This window comes from Cebus imitator, unplaced genomic scaffold (genome assembly GCF_001604975.1).
Source record: "Cebus imitator isolate Cc_AM_T3 unplaced genomic scaffold, Cebus_imitator-1.0 Scaffold565, whole genome shotgun sequence".
NCBI classification, from domain to species: Eukaryota; Metazoa; Chordata; class Mammalia; order Primates; family Cebidae; genus Cebus; species Cebus imitator.
In genome coordinates this window covers 890343-908843 of record NW_016107880.1, presented here as the reverse complement: position 1 = coordinate 908843, position 18501 = coordinate 890343, and the positions used below count along the sequence as shown (strand labels likewise).

Here is an 18501-nt window from a genome sequence, read left to right as displayed (position 1 = left end):
AACCTCTGCCTTCTAGGTTCAAGTGATTCTTCTGCCTCAGCCTCCCGAGTAGCTGAGATTACAGGCACCCACCACCACACCTGGCCAATTTTTTGTATTTTAGTAGACACAGGGTTTCACCATGTTGTACAAGCTGGTCTTGAACTCCTGACTTTAGGTGATCCACCCTCCTCGGCTTCCCAACTGCTGGGATTACAGGCTTGAGCCCACCGCACCCGGCCTAAACACACTTTTTGATTCTCCTTTCATTCCATCAACACTCTCTGTTTCTTTTCACTCCCTACAGCAAACTCCTTTGACTACACAATGCTGTTTTCATAACACTTCACTTTTCTTACCAACCTATTCAAACTAGCTTTATTTATCTATGTTTATCATCATTTATGTGTGTGTGAAAATATTTCCTTTGTATAACTCCACAGAAGATGAAATTCTTCACTTTCACTTTCATGAGTTTCATCTTTTAATTCACATTTCTCTTCTATTTCTATTTACTCTCACATCCTAGTTACTCAGCTTCTGCTGTGTACATCTGTTGTGGACCCTCTTTTGCTTTGTCTCACTTTTGTTCTTTTTCTAATGTAACCTTATAAAAATGAAATACATTAATTCCTGTTTTATAATTTTCTATTTTAATTGAGTACACATATCTAATTCCACCCTGTCTAAAGCCACAAAATTAAACTTTAGCACTACTTGGAGCTCTGTCCTCAGTCATCCTCTATTTTCTGTCTATACTCTTTCCCTAAGTAATTTCATGGTACTAAGTGGATTATAACACCATCCGAAAACTCCCAAATTTATATTATTTTCCCAGACCTCTTTACCAGGCTCCATAATTGTCTACACAACTCCTTACCTGAGACCCACATTTGGATTCATCGCCCACAGTTACTCAAGACAGAACCTAGAAGTCATATTTGATACCAACTTTTGATGATCTTTACATCAGGTTTATAAATCCCTTTGGTTCACTTGTTTGTTTGCATATATATTGTTTGCTTCCCTTCAACTCTCAAATATAGACTACATGGAATCAAGATTATCGACTATTTTGTTCCCTACTTTATCTCCAGTGTCTAGAACAGGGCCTGCTTCCAGGACCTGCTTGAATGTATATTCCAATTCTTTAGCCTTCTCTCTCTGTCTGCCATCTCAATCCTAGCCCAAGCCACCATCGTATCTATCCTAAATAACTATAGTAGTCTCCTGCAGAGGGAAAGAATATTTATCTTTTACCAATTGCTAGGTTCATGGCTGAGGCCCTTGTAACAAAAGAGATCAGCAAAAGAAAAGCATACGCCTTTATTTAATATAAGTTTTATGTGACACGTGAGCCTTCAGAAATGAATATCCAAAGAAACAGGAAAGCCTGTGTACTTGTACGGTAAGTTTGATGAAGAGGTGTATAGTTGTGAAGAAGTATGATTGGAAAAGGGGGTATGATCTAATGAAGGTCATTTGCAAGGCCTATTTGTTTGTATTCTTCTCCCTGTCCCTATGTCTTCAGAGATAAAGACGTTCCTTTCCATCAGGCTTAGAAAGGGCGCCTCTCACATTAGAGTCTTATGACCTACTCCAGAAGAAGATAAGAAAATTGTTTCTAGACTTTATGAAATGGTTCAGAGGAAAAGGGAAGGAGAAGTCAGAGAAATCATGCTACTTCTGCATGTTTTCAAATACCGAGGTGCCATATTTTAGGGTATCATGTCCTGAACCCCATCACTCCTCACTATCTTTGCTTTTCATTTCCCTCTGTAATTCAGTACCTGAATAAAAGCTAGAGTGATCTTTTTAAAACATAAATTAGATCACTGTATTTCTTATTCAATAAAGAAAAACATACAAACTTCCTTTCGGAGTTTGAGAGGGAAGGCTATTAACTATAACTGCCTCCTCACCACAGGCATTATGAAGCAGGAGAAGGAGACGAAGGAGTTAAATACATGGAGAAGGGAGTGTTGGGTTTATTACTAACAGAGCTTTTGGAGAATGTGGCAGAGTGAGTGTCAGCCTTTGGCTTCCTGCCGCTGCACAAGAATTAGATTAAGTGATCCAGAAGTCACAGACAACACCGAATACCTGCACAGCAGGTGCTACAGAGGTAAGCTGTGGCCACAAAGCTCAGCCCTAGGTCCAAAGCAGACAACAGGCCGGCTCTCTGCAGGCAAGAGGAAGGGACTGAGCCTTTCATGCCCAGCTCTTCCTACTACACTCACCAATCAAAGGCATGAGAACAAAAGAGAGGCCCCAGGTTTCCCTTCACATGAAGAAAACAAGGGAGAGTAAGTATTCTTCAGTTACATCTCTAGTGTCTTTACATTTGGAATAAAACATGAACTCCTTGCTAGAGGTCACTGGGATTGTCTACTTCTCCATCTTCATCTTTTCTAACTCCCTCTCACTCCCTAAGCTGCACACACATTGGCCTCCTTTCTTTGCTTCTCAAACATGCCACACTAGTCCCTGAAGGCCTTTTAACTTTCTTTTCCTTGTTTAAGGACCATTCTGTCTTCAGGACTAATTCTTTTTAATTATTCACATTGATGCTCAAATGTCACCTCAGCATAATAACATAATCACCCAATTTCAAAGAAATCTTTCAGTCATTTATCATCTTATTTTATTAGATTCACCAAACCAATCATCTGAAGTTGTATTGTTCATCCATTTGTTTGCATGTATATTATTTGCTTCCTGCCAACTCTCAAATATCGACTTTATGGAATCACGATTACTGACTCTTTTGTTCCCTAGTTTATCTCCAGTGTCTAGAACAGGGCCTGTGCCAGTAGACCTTTTGTAAGGATTTGTTGAGTGAACGTTTTATGCTCTCTGTTACTCCATCTGATTTTTCCAACAGTCAAAGCGTTAGTTTTAAGTTCCAGCCTTGGGAAAACACAGATGTAAATATTTATAATCTACAGACTCACAGTGTTGACTACACCCAGGTTCACATTTCAGATTTTCTGGGTTGAAAAGCAGTGAGGAGCGTAGGTAACTACCTTTCTGCCAGCTGCATTTCTCACTGCCACAGGGCTGTGAAATCCCTAGGACTAAGGTAGCAAATAGGTCCTGCCCTCCAACGGGCCCTATTTGTTATTCAGCGGAGAGCTGCAGGAAGCACTTGGCCCACTGACTGGCAGATCTTGCAGCAATGAGACAGTGTCGGCTGCTGTTGCCAGAGATGTCAGTCAATGGAACAGACGGACTCCTCTCTAGTTTTTCAGAATTCTCAAGGTGTAGGCTACTCCAGCTACTCCAACTCTTATTTGGGAATAGATAATTACTTGCATAATTGGTTAAAGAATTCATTCAGACCACAATTATTTATTGACTATCTTCTGTGTTCCAGGCAAAATTTAGACACTAGGAATACGGAAGTGAAAAAGCAGACAAAAATCCTGTCCTATGAAGTATACTTTTGAGTAGTAATCCACAGATAATAAAGAAATAAATGGTGGGAGAACAAGGCGGATCATTTGAGGTCAGGAGTTCAAGACCAGACTAATCAAAATGGTGAAACCCTGTCTCTACTAAAAATACAAAAATTAGCCAGGTGTGGTGGCACACACCTATCATCACAGCTACTTGGGGGTCTGAGGCAGGAGAATCTCTTGAACGCAGGAGGCGAAGGTTGTAGTGAGCCCAGATGGCACTCTCTCCAGCCTGGGCCACAGAGTGAGCCTGTCTCAAAAAAAAGGAAAAAGCACAACCAAATACAAAGAAAGAAATGATATATCTCACACACACACACATGTATATACACACAGAAAGAGAGAGACAGACACAAACAGATGACGAGTCCTATGGAGAACAGCAAGGTGTGGAAAGATAAGAGTTCATCTAAAAAGTTGTCATGTGAGCACCTGAATGGAGAAGGGGGAGTGCTGTCTTTGTAGCTATCCATGCTGGAGGAACAACAGAGGCTAAGGTCCTTTGACATGTATGTGGCATGTTCTGGAGAGATCAAGGAGGCCAGTGGACTAGAGCAGAGCAAAGGTGGTAATAGGAAGGGATGAGGCCAGAAAAGTAGCAAAGGACAAAATATATGGGGTCCTTTTGGGCAGAGGAATGTTATGCTCTAACTCATGGTTTAAAAGGAGCACTTGGGTTACTGCACGGAGCAGGCATGTAGGGAGCGAGGGCAGATAGTGACAGAGAAAACTATTTCAAGAATCCAGTCAAGAGATAATAGTGAACTAGAATAGAATGATGACAGTAAAGATGGTGGGAAATGCTCAGATTCAGGACGTATTTTGAAAATAGAGCCAACAAGATTTTCTGATGGATTGGACATGATGCATGAGAGGAGAAATTCATGACACCAATATTTTTGTCTTGTGTCGCTAGAAATACAAAGTTGTTCATTGTTGACGCAGGAAAAAACTGGGATGGGCAGGTTTGATGGAGTATCTGGAGTTCAGTTTGGTCATGTCAATTTTCAGGTGCCTATTAGTAATCTGTGAAGAGATATGCAGTGGTTGTTAGATACCAGTCTAAGATTCAGGGAAGAGATTGGACTACAGTTACAAAATTGGGAGTTGTCAGTATATAGATAACTATTTAAACCTAGGGGTCTAGATGGGTTTACCAAGGGAATGGGTCTCTGGGAAAAAGAGAAGAACCTCCAAACGTGACTGAGAAGGAGCCACTCCTAAGGAAAAAACAAACAAACAAAAAACCCCAAAAACCTGGGAGGGTCCATGATGTGAAGACAGAGTCCTCCTGAAGACAGAGTCCTACTGACTAGGGTATACTTCCTGCTGTCAAGGTGGTATTGGGCCTGGAGTGACAGATGTGCAATGGAGATGAACAGCTGAACTCTAGACAGGAGCATAGAAGTCATTGATGATCCCGACAAGGGCAGTTTCCTGGAAGCTGGTGAAAGAATCAAGAGCTATGATTGGAGCGGATGCAAGATAGCATAGGAGAGGTATTAGAAGCAGCAAATAGGTAAATTTTGAGAATTTTTCTTTTTTAAAAACAAAAGCCGAGAAAGAAACAGAAAGCAGCAGCTAGTCTAGCATAGGAAACTCAAGAGATTTCTTTTTTTTTATTTTTGTGCTTCTTATTTTGAAATTGTGGATTCACAGAAAAAGAAAAAAAAAAAAAAAAAAAGATCCAGGATGGTCCCATGTAACTTTAATCCAGTTTTCTCCAAAGATAATTTGTGTAACTATAGTTCAGTATCACAACCAGGAAATGGATGTGGGCATTATCCACAGAAGCCACTACAATTACACATGTGCTTGTGTCTATGTGAATGTGTGTCAGTGTGTGTTCTGTTCATCACGTATGTAGATCTGTATAACCACCAGCATAATCAAGATCCAGAGCTTCCATAACTCCATGGTACCCTTGTTATATTCCTTTAAAATCACACATCCTTAATTGCTAGCCCCTGGTACCCACTAATCTCTAGTCCATCTCTATAATTTTCTTATTCCAAGAATATTACATAAATGAAATAACATAATATGTAACTTTTGAAGGGCTGACTTTTAGCATTCAGTATAATTGCCTTGATATCCTTTCAAGCTATTGTGTGTATCAACTGCTCCCTTTTATGACTAGGTAGTAGTCCGTGGTATGGATGGACCAGTTCACAGACATCTGGGCTGTTTCCACTTTCTGGCTATTATGAATAAAGCTGCCATGAACATTTTTGTACAGGTTCTTGTGTGAACATAAATTTTCATTTCTCTGGGACAAACGCCCAAGAGTGCCATTGCTGAGTTATATGTCAAGAATATGTTTAGTTTTAAAAGGTACTGCCAAACTGTTTCCCAGAGCGGCTGTACCGTTCCGTTTTACATTTCGACTAGCAATGTGTGAGTGACCCAGGGTCTCTGCATCCTGGCGAGCATTTTGTGTTGTCATGATGCTTTGTTTTAGTCATTCTGATGTGTATGTAGAGAGGATTTTTTTTTAGATGAGAGTAATTGCAGCAAAAGCCAGGAGGCTGCCTGTACCTCTAGTTTCTTCTTAGGTAGCTTGAATATTGTTAAAAATCCAGCCCATATTTAAAAATATCGAGTGGCTGTTGAGACATGTATATATAAAGATGGGTATTGTGTGTCTTAGACATGAAGGTGTGGAGATCATCTTGATCCATGAAGATGAGGAGCAGTATAGGGGCAAAAAGATGTGATACCTTTCCTCCCTATCATGAAGGTTACAGCTGACACCCCTGTAACAAAAACAGGTAAACAAGAGAAAAGCATAGCATTTAATCAAAGCTCTGTGTGACATGGGAGCCCTCAGAAAATGAAGAGGTGAAGATTTAAGGAAAACTGTCTATTTTTATGGTTAGGTTCAATGAAGAATGTAAAACTGTGTAGAAATGTGATTGGACAAAAAGATATTCATCTAAGGGTAATAAACTAGGGAACTCTGCAAGGCCTGTCAGATTCTCCTGGTCTTTCTGTGTGGCATTCCCTCCTCCTGGGTTTGGGCAGGGTACCTTCTGGAAGGAGATAAGTCAGAGAATTTCTCTATGACCATCTTCCGCACAGCGAGGTGGAGGAACGTTAGAGTAATCGTTCTAGGTTTTATGATTGGCTTTGGGGGAGAGGGTTTCTAGTTTCTGTGACTCACCTTGGGGAAGAGAAACTCTAGTTTTTATGACCTGCCTTGTGGGAGAAAAGAGAGTAGGAGAAAGAAGGGCAGTCATTAGAGAAATGCAAATCAAAACCACATTGAGATACCACCTCACGTCAGTTAGAATGGAAATCATTAAAAAATCAGGAGACAACAGATGCTGGAGAGGATGTGGAGAAATAGACATGCTTTTACACTGTTGGTGGGAGTGTAAATTAATTCAACCAATGTGGAAGATAGTGTGGCAATTCCTCAAGGACCTAGAAATAGAAATTCCATTTGACCCAGCAATCCTATTATTGGGTATATTTCCAAAGGATTATAAATCGTTCTATTATAAAGACACATGCACACGTACGTTCATTGCAGCACTGTTTACAATAGTAAAGACCTGCAACCAACCCAAATGCCCATCGATAATAGGCTGGACAGGGAAAATGTGGCACATGTACACCATGGAATACTATGCAGCCATAAAAGATGATGAGTTCGTGTCCTTTGTAGGGACATGGATGAACCTGGAAACCATCATTCTCAGCAAACTGGCACAAGAACAGAAAATCAAACACCACATGTTCTCACTCATAGGTGGGTGTTGAACAATGACAACATATGGACACAGGGAGGGGAGCATCACACACTGGGGTCTGTTGAGGGGGACTAGGGGAGGGAAGCAGGAGGTAGGGAGGTTGGAGCAAAATAACATGAAATGCCAGATATAGATGATGAGGGATGGAGGCAGCAAGCCACATTGCCATGTATGTACCTATGCAACAATCCTGCATGATCTGCACATGTACCTCAGAACCTAAAGTACCATAAAAAATATTTAAAAAGAAAAAAAAAAAAAAACAGCAGAAAGCCAGAAAGAGGCTTTGCTTCTGAGGCCCCGTGAATGTCCTACAGTTCAAACTACTAAGCATGGTAACTCAGGGTGTCGTTTTCTGAGCCCCAACAGCAGCAAGCATGTGCCTCTCACAGAGACTCCTGCCTGTGGACGGCGGTAACAACAGCTAGTTCCCGCTGTTTTCCCTCGATCTGAAAGTCTCATTCATCTCAGGTGTACACATTTAGCCACAAAACCTACTCAGCTTCTAGGGTTAAATTTACAGTAGTTCACAACAATTTAGGCGTTATAAATTTCAGTTCTTCTGTTTGTTTATCTATTGATTTTTTTCAGAGGGTCGAAGTGATTTCAAAGTGCCTAAAAGTTGATATAACTGATTAGCCCAACACTAAACTTCAGGACCAAGAAAACCCTTGAAAAACAAAGTGGAGGAAAAAATATCTATTTAAACATATATTAATATATGCATAAATTATACATTTATATATCATATATGTATATTTTATATATCATATATGTATATTTTATATATCATGTATTTAAATATAACCTTTCAAATATCCTACACTGATTTCATGTTTTTAAGACATAACATCCTTTTCCTTCTCAGTCTGAAAATGTTTTCTCTAAACCAAATTTACTCATCATAAAAAATAGCCAAAAAGCAAAAGGTTGCAGAGAACCTTTTGCAATGAGGAGAAAATTATCTCGTGATGGAGAAAACCAGACCTTAAAACTGCCAATCACACGGAAGTTGCAATCTCTTGGGGGCAGGAAGGAGCCCGTGTTATGGTTGCTTGCTCAGAATGCGGCTCACTCTCAAAGCTCCTTGTAATAACTTGACTGAACAGATGTAGCTACTTCAGGTCATTTGAAACATGTCAGCTTGGGGTGGGTGATTATCAAGGAATTGTGACTTGCTGCCCCACACTCAGTGGAAAGCCTTTACTGAGCCAATTTATCCCCTGGGACCTAGAGAGAAAGGAAGAACAAGATAAAACAAAACAAAACAGGAGATAAGCAGCCAAGTGTTCTGAAAGCAGAGTGAACAGTTAAAGACAGAAAAGCTTTGGTGGCTGAGGGCTTGCATTTTAAATCCTATAAATTCCTGACTTATGATCGATCTCTTTAAAGAGAAGGATTTACTGAGCCAGGATTGTTGCCCAAACACGCGTTTTCTTGCTGTTGATAACTGTACTTGACTACCGCCTTTTGCCGTGCATTTCTGCCCAGAAGACTTTTTGGAAGTGAGGACCATCTGTATCCAGGTGGATGACTGCCATACTCACCAAGGGCTCCAGTGCTTAAAGGTGCTTAGTGATCCACAAGTTACAAGCAGTTCCCTCCTCCCACATCTACAAACATAATGGAGAGTCACATACAGAAAATCATTGTTAGAGAAACATTAAGTCAAATAAGCATAAAGACTAAGACATTGCCATGAACTGCTGGTCACGAGTGTGTGTTCTAAGGGCATAAGGCAAGAGTGAGTACAGAATTCTGCATTGTGGTGGTCCTGGGTGGGGCAATGTTAGCTTTTCTTAATTCAAACAGGAATGTAATGGAAAAGACAAGTTGTCAAGTGTGGATAAGTGGGATTGTTTGACTGCTAGAAGATGAAGGAAATTCAGGCATCAGAGGCTACTTTATGTAACAAACAAATCAAAAGGACATTTATCTTTGTTTAAGGAAAGCCACTTCATGTCCTATGTATACCTGTATCCCCCACAACAAGCAAAACAGTGACTTTTATTGAGCAGGTGCTAAGTAAATGTCATTAGCTTAATCGATAGGACTTTAAGTAGGCAGAGGGTTGCCTTATCAAGCCATGGTTAGAGGAAGCAGTGTTGACGAGAATGCGACCTACACAAACATATGAGAGGCAAAGTGCTGAGGAGAGGGAGAGATTTGAGAGCATTTTCCCTGGAGTTCTCAGCATCTATAATGAAACTGACCTATGATACTGCAGACAGAATCTAGAAGCCTGCTATGATGCTTCTCTTTTAGGTTGCATGAGATCAACAGTCAAAGTAAGGGAAGAAAGAAAATTGGCAGGAGAGAGAAAGGTGTGTCCTTGTTTTGGAAAAGTTGGCAGATGCCTCTGAGTGATTCAAACAGGTGGCTTGATGCCATTTTGAAAGTTTGTGTGAGCTTTCCTAGAAATAATACTGTGAATATTTTCTTCCCTAACGATCTTATTTTGTTGCACCTCAGTTTTATTCTGGATTTGTAAAGTAAGTGTAATGAGGCAATCCATGAGGTATGATTCTTATGGGAAAACTACATGTTGCTTTTAACAGAAAGAAAAAACACATTTAAATGTTTGAAATATACCTAAATGAGCTTCTTACTAGAATAAGGTTATTAATTTTAAATCTTAGCATAATTCAAACAAAATGCATAAAATAAACAAAATAAATTTGAGCCTAATATGACTTAGATGATTCCATTTGTGGCATCACATTTGTACAACAAATCTAAGCTGTTCATGATGAAACTCATACTTTGATAATTGATAACTGACTAGCTATTCAGATTTATCTATGTTTGAAAGGAATCAGAATAAACTGAAGCAGAAATACGTGGTTTTAGATACTGAGTTTTATGTGCCATAGATTAAAAAGTATTTTATTGTCCCATGTATGTATGTATCTTTTGAATTATCTTTTAAATTCGAAATAGAAATTAAACCACCTAAGAGACGATTAGCTAGATTTTGAGTCAGAATTATCTAAAATTTTAGCATATGTACAAAAAAATTATTTATCTCAGAGCTACTAATAACTTACAAATGTGACCCTAGAATAGATAAGTGTAGCTATTTTTATAAATTCTTACAAACCAGAAAACTCCTCTTCCAAATATGTCAAGCTTAATTTTCTGCTCTGTGGAGCACAGCTAGTGAGGCAGCAAAGCCCAGTGACATTTTCCATAGTGTGAGTTGCCAACCACTAGAAGCCTGTGGCAGTGTTTATATCTACAGCAAACACGCTAACAATTGGTTGAAGAAAGGACTGTGTAATTCCACCTTGATGTTCCTTTCTGTGGTGCTTACATCACCGTCAAAGAATCATAAAGGCAGAACTGGGTGAGAGCTAAGGTAGCATTTTCTTAGTTATGAGCCAATTTAATCTTTATGCTTTCTGGAGAATACTTTGGTCAATCTCCCCATTTTTCTAAACTACTAAAGAAATGAATCTTCTTTAAGTGTGGCTATTTCAGTGTATGTGTGCTGGGGTGCTCATTTCAGTGGCCATTATTTCTGCAGAGTGGCCTATGTTAATTCCAAAGTCTCCTGAAGAGCATTAATAACATGCCTCTACCTAGATTCTAATAATGCTTTTGTAATTAGATCAAACCTATGCTTTGAAAAATCGGCAATAGCAGAAGGAAGAGTTAAACTCAGAGGACCTAGAAAACTTTATTGTATGAACAGAATAAAATAAAAGTCAAAAGAAGACCTCTACAATATAATGGACAAAAAATATATGTATGCTATGAAATTCTCTTAAAGTTCTAGGGGAAATATGGTTATCCAAATTGTTCTACTGCAGCACCCCAGCTTTGTTCCTAGATCTGTAAATGACTTTACTTGGCAATACTGGTGAACAGAGAGTCTTAAATAAGTAAATTTTCTAGATAACTGGAGCATATTCTCACTGCCAAACTTAATTTATTATTTAAAATATTTGAATGTATATTTATTTCTCAGCCTTCTTTTAACCGAAGATGTTGACCATAATTTAATCTTTTTTTTCTTAAAGATATTATTTATATTGACATCTGACTATGTTCAAGACATATGTTAAAGGCCCTAATAGGGATCTTGAACATCACACATTCTATTGGTAGAAACCAATACTTATGTGACTAGTATTCACATTTCATATGTTAATTACAAATTTAGTTAAATTGTAATTGTCTTGTCTTCCCCAATAAGATGTAAAATACTCAAGGAAAGGGACTGTATTTTATGTATTTGCTTAAAAGTGGCACTTTCAGACAAAAACTCATGGATGGCAGCAGTTTAAGAGATTTCAAATTCATTAATGTTAACAAATTTCGAGTTACTATAGATGAAAAATTCTGGAAATTTTACAATTAAGGGAAAATATAATTATATTTACTTTTAGTATTGTGGAAAATTGAAATGCATTGTTTTGAATTAGCACCTTTATATAGCTAAAGACATTTTGATAGTTTAGGAAAATATAATGTCTCATTTAAAATTTTTTTTTAATCCGTTTTGGTACACATATATTAAAAATATTTTCCTAAGATATCTCAGGGTGCTGAACTTTATCGTGTCCAATAATTAATATTTCCCTCCATTTTTAAGAAGAAATGAACACTTTGAACGCATGGAATAATTGGTATTTATAGCAAAAACCAGGATATTATCTTTTCTCATCCTCCAAAATGATAAGCAGATAACTAAAGCATACATTTTCAGCAAAGGCATTGAAGAAGGAAAACAATTCTGCTTTTCTTTTATTGTTTTATAAGGAGGTGAATTCTCAGAAGTTAATACTTAGTTGTAATTGCATCTTTTAGAAAGCTCTGTCTGATAAAATGGCATGTTTATGAAAACGGAAACAAAAGAATACACTCAATAATGTTTTTCTCATAATTCTCCACTAATTAAAACCTACTTACAATAAAATACCTGGATCTTAAGTGTACAGCTTGGTGAAATTTATGGATTAATATACGTGTGTAACCCCCACAAATAGAATGATAGGTTCACCCAAAGGCCTCTCCTGTTACTTGTCCTAATTAATACCCCCAAAAGTTCTCACTCTAATACATTTTTCACCATAAATTCATGTTATCAGTTATTGTAATTTCATATAAATGGAATGACACACTATGTTCTCTTTTGATTTTCTTCCTCAATATCATCTCTGTGGGGCTGATCCATGTTGTATAATTTGTAATAACAGTTTGATCTGCTTTGTTGATGTAGAACAGTAAATCTTGTAAATATATTGTACTGTAGTTGTTTTTTTTTATTTTTATTCTTTTTCTTGTGCCCTTTGACTAACATCTCCCCTTTCTCCTATCCCCCAGATCCTTGTAGCCACCATTCTACCCTCTGTTACTATGAGTTTGTGCCACAAATGTCATTTTTCTGAATCAAGATCCAATCCAGGATCACAGACTGCATTTACTTGTCATATCTCTTTACTCTCATTTGATTTGGGGGCCTTCTTAGACTTTCCTTGTCTTTCATGACTGACAATTTTGAGGAGTGCTGGCAAGTCATTTTGGAGAATTTCTCAATTTTGGTTTGTCGGATATTGCTTCATGATTAAATTCAGTTTTTTTTGTTTGTTTTTTTTTTTGCATGAATACTGCAGAGGCTATGCTGTGACCTTCTTAATATATCACATCAGGAGATACATGATGTCAGAACGTCTCATTCCTGGAGATGTTAATTTTGACCACTTGACTGAGGTGGAATCTCAATTTTCTCCGCTATAAATTTATATTTTTTCCCTTATAGATAATAAGGATCTTGTGGGAAGAGAGTTTGAGACTCTGCCATTGTCCTGTTTTTTCATAAACTTTTGCCCACAAATTTTAGCCTGCATCAACGATTCTTATTTCTAAACAATGATTACCACTTGTTTGTGAGGTGATGATTTTCTATATCTATCATTCCTTTTGTATTTTGAATTTGAATTTCACTGTAGGGATTTTGTCTTTACCTATTCATTCAATTACTTATTGGTGGTATGGACTCAAGGATCTTTATTTTATTCCATGAGTTGAACTTCGTTGTGATCATCGTTTAGTTTGTTGCTCTCATTCTAGAATTGGCCCTTGGGGGGATCCTTCAGGTTGACCCTGATGCCATGAAATTTTGAGCATATGATTGCTCTGACACTATAAGATCTTGCCGGCTCATCTTGCTCCATTTCCTCACCTTGCTAATCTCCACCAATTCCCAAAATCAGCCTTTTCATGAAGGATGTTTGGCTCTTTTCTTAGCAAAAGGTATTTGGAAAACAAAATCTGAGTACTAGATGTGTTCATTGCTCTTCTGCCATTGCTTCAAGGTCACCTGACAGAGCTAGGAAATATGTGTACATATACATACACACATGTGCACACATCTTTACTATATGTCCGTTTGTGTACACACACACACACACACACACACACACACACACACACAATCCTGAGTTCATGCTGAGGCATCTGATTCCAGTCCAGCATCACAGGGTTCATTCCAGCCAAATCACTTCCATTACTTGTAACTCCTCTTTTTGACACTGAGAAACTTTACTCTGGGTATCATCAATCTATTCAATTATTTGCTTAATCCTCCTATATGCACAATGTAGTCTCACAGTTGCAATTTCATACCACTCTAAAATACCACTCCTTTAACTGGAGTACAATACGTGTGTATACTTTTCCTTGTCTTTAGACTTGGAGTAAGCAGTCAAAGCACTGTTTCTGAAAGTTATTTAGCTTAGTTCTATTCTTTCACATCCCCTTCACTGTGGTTATTTATTTATAATGCAATATGCATGAAAGTTTAATGTCTTAATTTCTGAATATTAATTTCATATCCTGTTGACTTACTATATTATTTTATGGTGTGGGGATTAAGAATATTAACTATTATTGATTCTTAAGTGTTTTTCAGGTATTATATCATCTGTAAGCAGGGATTATTTTACCTCTTCTATACCAGTTATAATACCTTTAATAGATTTATTTTGTCTAATTGCAGTTGTTAACACTTTCAATAAAATAATAAATAATAATGGAAATACTAGCATCTTCCTTTTGTTCCTGATGTGGGTGGGAATGCTTCTAGTGTTGTTCAGTTAAGATACCAATTTTGACATTGAGAAATATGTATTTTTTAATATTTTAAAAATCACATTTATTTTCTTGAATATTCTTATAATGAGTGAATGTTGAATTTTATTAAGGCCTTTCAGCATATATGGAAAAATCATATTGCATATGATACTGATTTCCTAGTATGAACCAACTTTGAATGCCTATAACACTTAGTTGTATTCATTATTTTCTTAATATGATGCATAATGCTATGTTTGCCAAAATTTCTTTTAGTACTTTTGCATTGATATTCATGGGCAATATAGGCCTATAGATTTCTTTTGAAGAGAGTTTTTAAAGTTTAGGTATGAGTGTCATTCTGGCTCAATAAAATGAAACATTGTCTCTCTTATTTCCAATGTTTTGCAACAATTTGTAGAGTACTGAGACTATTTGGTCTTCAAATGTTTTGTAGACTTTTACCACAGCACTATCTGGACCTGGCTGTTTTTTATTATATTTATTTTTAATAATGCTCTCTATTTCTTGTATGGAAATTGATCTCTTTAAACTTTCTCCATTAATGAGGTCTATTTTAGTACATGTGATTCCCTGGAAAATTTTTCCTTTCATCTAAATTTTCAAACTTGTATACATAGATGTTTGTAGTTACTTATGCTTCCTATTTCATCTTTTTTCAATTGCTAATTCTTCATGTTATTTTTTATTTTGTGTAGTTTTGCCTTCTCTTTTTTTTTTCTGGTCAAGGTTACCAATGGTTTGTTTATTTTGTTAAAAGTTTGAAAAACTGAGGGTATTTATTTATAGAGTTACTGTTTTCTGATTCTCTGATCATTAATTTCTACTTTAATCATTATTATTTCCTCCTACATGGAATTATTATTTAGCTGGAAATGTATTTTATTTTAATTATTTCATTTCTCCTGACAAAAGCACTTAAATGATCTATGGAAATAATGCAGTGCTATTGTATCACAAACAATAATTTTGTGAAAATTAACCAACTGATTCTAAAATTTACTACATTCTCTTCAAATGTGAAAAAGGCTAGATCAGACAGACATATCTTAAGTTCGAAATGCGCTGTTTTCTTGTCTGACTTCGGCAAATATCTAATTCCCTGATTATCAATTTAACTAATTTGTAAAGCAGAAAAGATAACTTATGTGGATGGATTAAGTGAGATAATTTCTGAAAAACACCAACCCAGGCCTTAATATTATATACTCCATAAATGGGCCATCTCTCTATTTTTCTGAGTTAGGGATAAAATAACTACTCTTTATTGTGCATTATTAAAAGCATTTTGTTAGTATTTATTTCTTTTATTCATAGTCTTCTGCAGAAGATGTACATAGCTTGCCCTTAAAGATGGGTAAGTGACCAAATTGTGGCATGAAGTCCATCCAACTGACTTAGAGCTCATGCTCTTTTTTTAAAAAAAAATCATGATGTACTTTCATTTACTTATTTTAATTGACAAATAAAGTTCATACTCTGATGACTAGGTTACCCTGCCTCTGAACTGTAAGTTAAAAGATTAAGACTGCTATTCATAAGATTGAACATGTATGAGTAACATTGCGAAAGTAATCATGAAGCCCTGCTAACAGACTTGCCTTCCTTCTTTGTCCCCTTCTGCATTTCAGCACATTCGTGAGTGGTGCTCTTGAGTCCCTTCGGGTGATTACTACTTAGATCTTTCCCTGGGACACCTTCTTGAAAGGACCAGCGTGGATCCACTTTGCTTAGATATAATCCCAGATTAGTGGAGTTGTTGCAAAGCAGACTGCACCTGTCTCACTAAGACTGGTAAGAGTTTGAAAAATATATTTACTGTTTGCAGCTGATATTTGATGTCATGACCTGATCTGAAATATTTCTGCTTTCTTGCAAATTGAAAAGCTATATTAACTAACTAGACACGTATCAGAAGGGAAAAAGTAGGCTATCACAAAAAGGCATTAGAGATTGATTGAGGTGTATATGATTAGCTAAGCACATGCTGTTGTATTTGAAGATATTTTTAATACTTATGTAGAGGGAGCTAACATTTAGTGCAAGTGGAATTTCATGACAAGCATTCTTATTTTTGAATGTAACTGAAATACAGTTTTATGAAACCTATAATTGCTAAGATTTGTGTTGCTTCTGCCACTGTAAAACCAATACCTATAAAATGGAGAGGCTAACTCCTTGAAATTGGTTTTGACAAAAGTGTGCTTATTGTGATTATCTATATGCGAATCCTTCCCTAATTGTGGGGCTCCCTTACATGAATTGCTAGTGCATATAAGTTTACTTCCACACATCTTTTTCTCAGACTTAAAAGTCTTCTGTTCCAAGATATTAAATTGCAGTTACTCTAGTCAGGATTATTATCAAAACAGAATTGGAGCTGAGAAAAGACAGTAGAGTCAAATTGAATGGCAGAATAAGAATAGTTACTGTGGGGAATCCTTGGGAGAGATAAAGCAAATGGAGCTATGAGACTAAGAAGACTTTATGGATCTTGGAAGTGCATTCCAGTGACTTCTATGAGAGCAGAAGCTAAGGGATATAAATTAGCGCTTGGGGCCATGACATGGACTTATCTTGGGTAGACAGATGTTGAAAAATAAAAGTCATACAAAGTTTTCCCTCTTGAGCACACTGGTTATTCTGCTTCTCAAAGCCCTGAGATTCAAGAATGAGTCAGTATCTCTGAGACATAAATCAGAGAGATACTGAATATTAACATGGAGGACTAAGTCTCTTGAAATGCACATTTATCTACAATGTGTAACAACTTTTGTAGTGTTTTGTGTCCTGTGTGGGAAAAGGGTATCTCAAAAATGTCCTAGTAAACAAGCCTTGTTTAATGAAAACTGGACAGATTGAAGGTGTATAAATGCCCTGGGTCATAACACAATGGCTGAGAACATAGGCTCTGGGGACAGATGGGTTTCTCTGGTCTGAATCCCGACTCTGCCACCTTTTGGCCATGACTCCTGGGGTAGTTGGGAAAATTAGATATCTAATTTGTAGAGTGCTTAGTACCAGACCTGGCACATAATAAGTGTTCAATAAATAGGTATTTTATATTAAGTGATTGTACAAATATTTTTAAAGACTTTGTAGTCTCTCCAGTGACCTTGACCTTAATAATTTTCTCAGTTTTCTCTATGAGGACTTAAATTTCTCATCTGTAAACTCTCATACTATGTTGGTTTTCCATAATCTCACATAGCAAATTATAGTTGAGATGACATTACTATTATTTTTCAAAAGTAGGCTTTTTTGTCTTTAAGTCTAGCACATTATATTTCTGAAAATAGTTGATATTTTAAATTTTATCATCCCACATATGCCACTTTCTAGCATCGTGATATGGGGTAGATTACCTAACTTTTCTCAATCTCCTCATCTTTGAAATGGGAACAAGAGAGTATCTGTCAGAATTATTGTGAAGATTAAATAATATAATGCATAGTGCATGACACAAAAGTAGCCAGTACATATTAGCTACTACTAACATTATCACTACTGTCATCATTGTAAGTATTCTTAAATGCATTCATAACTATCTCTGGTATGATTGCCGATATTGTTTGTCTTTACATTGTGGAATTTGAAACAGGACACTTTATAGAATTTTAAATAAAATGTTAATATATTCAGAATCTCAGGACACCTTTTTACTTTTGAAACCACAATTCAGCATCGTCATTTTGTAGCCTTATAATATAGTTTATTTAGCTTAAGCACAGATATCATGTCATGTGGTTACAAATTATCTCCAAGAACAACTTCTTTTATAAAATTCCCAGACTTCATCCTTTCCAGAGGAAATTTTATAACTTTCATTTTTAAGTTAAATTTTATTTTAAATTAAAATGGAAGTAACATTTAGGTAGTGCTCACCAGATACCAAGCTTTATGCTTTGATGATTTTTAATATCAGAATTTGGCTGTTTTACCCTAATTTATAACTTTAAACGGCTGACCCAATCCAATAAATCATAAAATTATAAAATAAATATTAAGTAATCAGAATACTACCACTACCCACGAGTCACTCTGTATAACTTGTCTGGATCTGTACGCAGGCTTGTCTCCATGGTTCTGCATGCTTAGAACCTGGTTCCATAACCCAAACTTTATGCTCAACACTCATTTAGATTATATTTACCCCAGTATAATCCTGGATCTACAATAATCTGTGAGTTTCAGGAAGCCAAAAATTTTGG

The 18501-nt window shown here is 36.7% G+C and overlaps 1 protein-coding gene across 4 annotated transcripts in view; it reads left to right on the top strand.

Moving 5' to 3' along the window:
* Nucleotides 1-18501, top strand: part of DLGAP1 (DLG associated protein 1) — a 980899-nt gene that overhangs the window by 111587 nt on the left and 850811 nt on the right. For all 4 annotated transcript variants that reach the window (XM_037734016.1, XM_037734015.1, XM_037734014.1 and 1 more), the window contains exon 2: nt 15922-16084. The gene's annotated coding sequence lies outside the window, so the exon portion shown is untranslated. The remainder of the gene's footprint in view (nt 1-15921; nt 16085-18501) is intronic.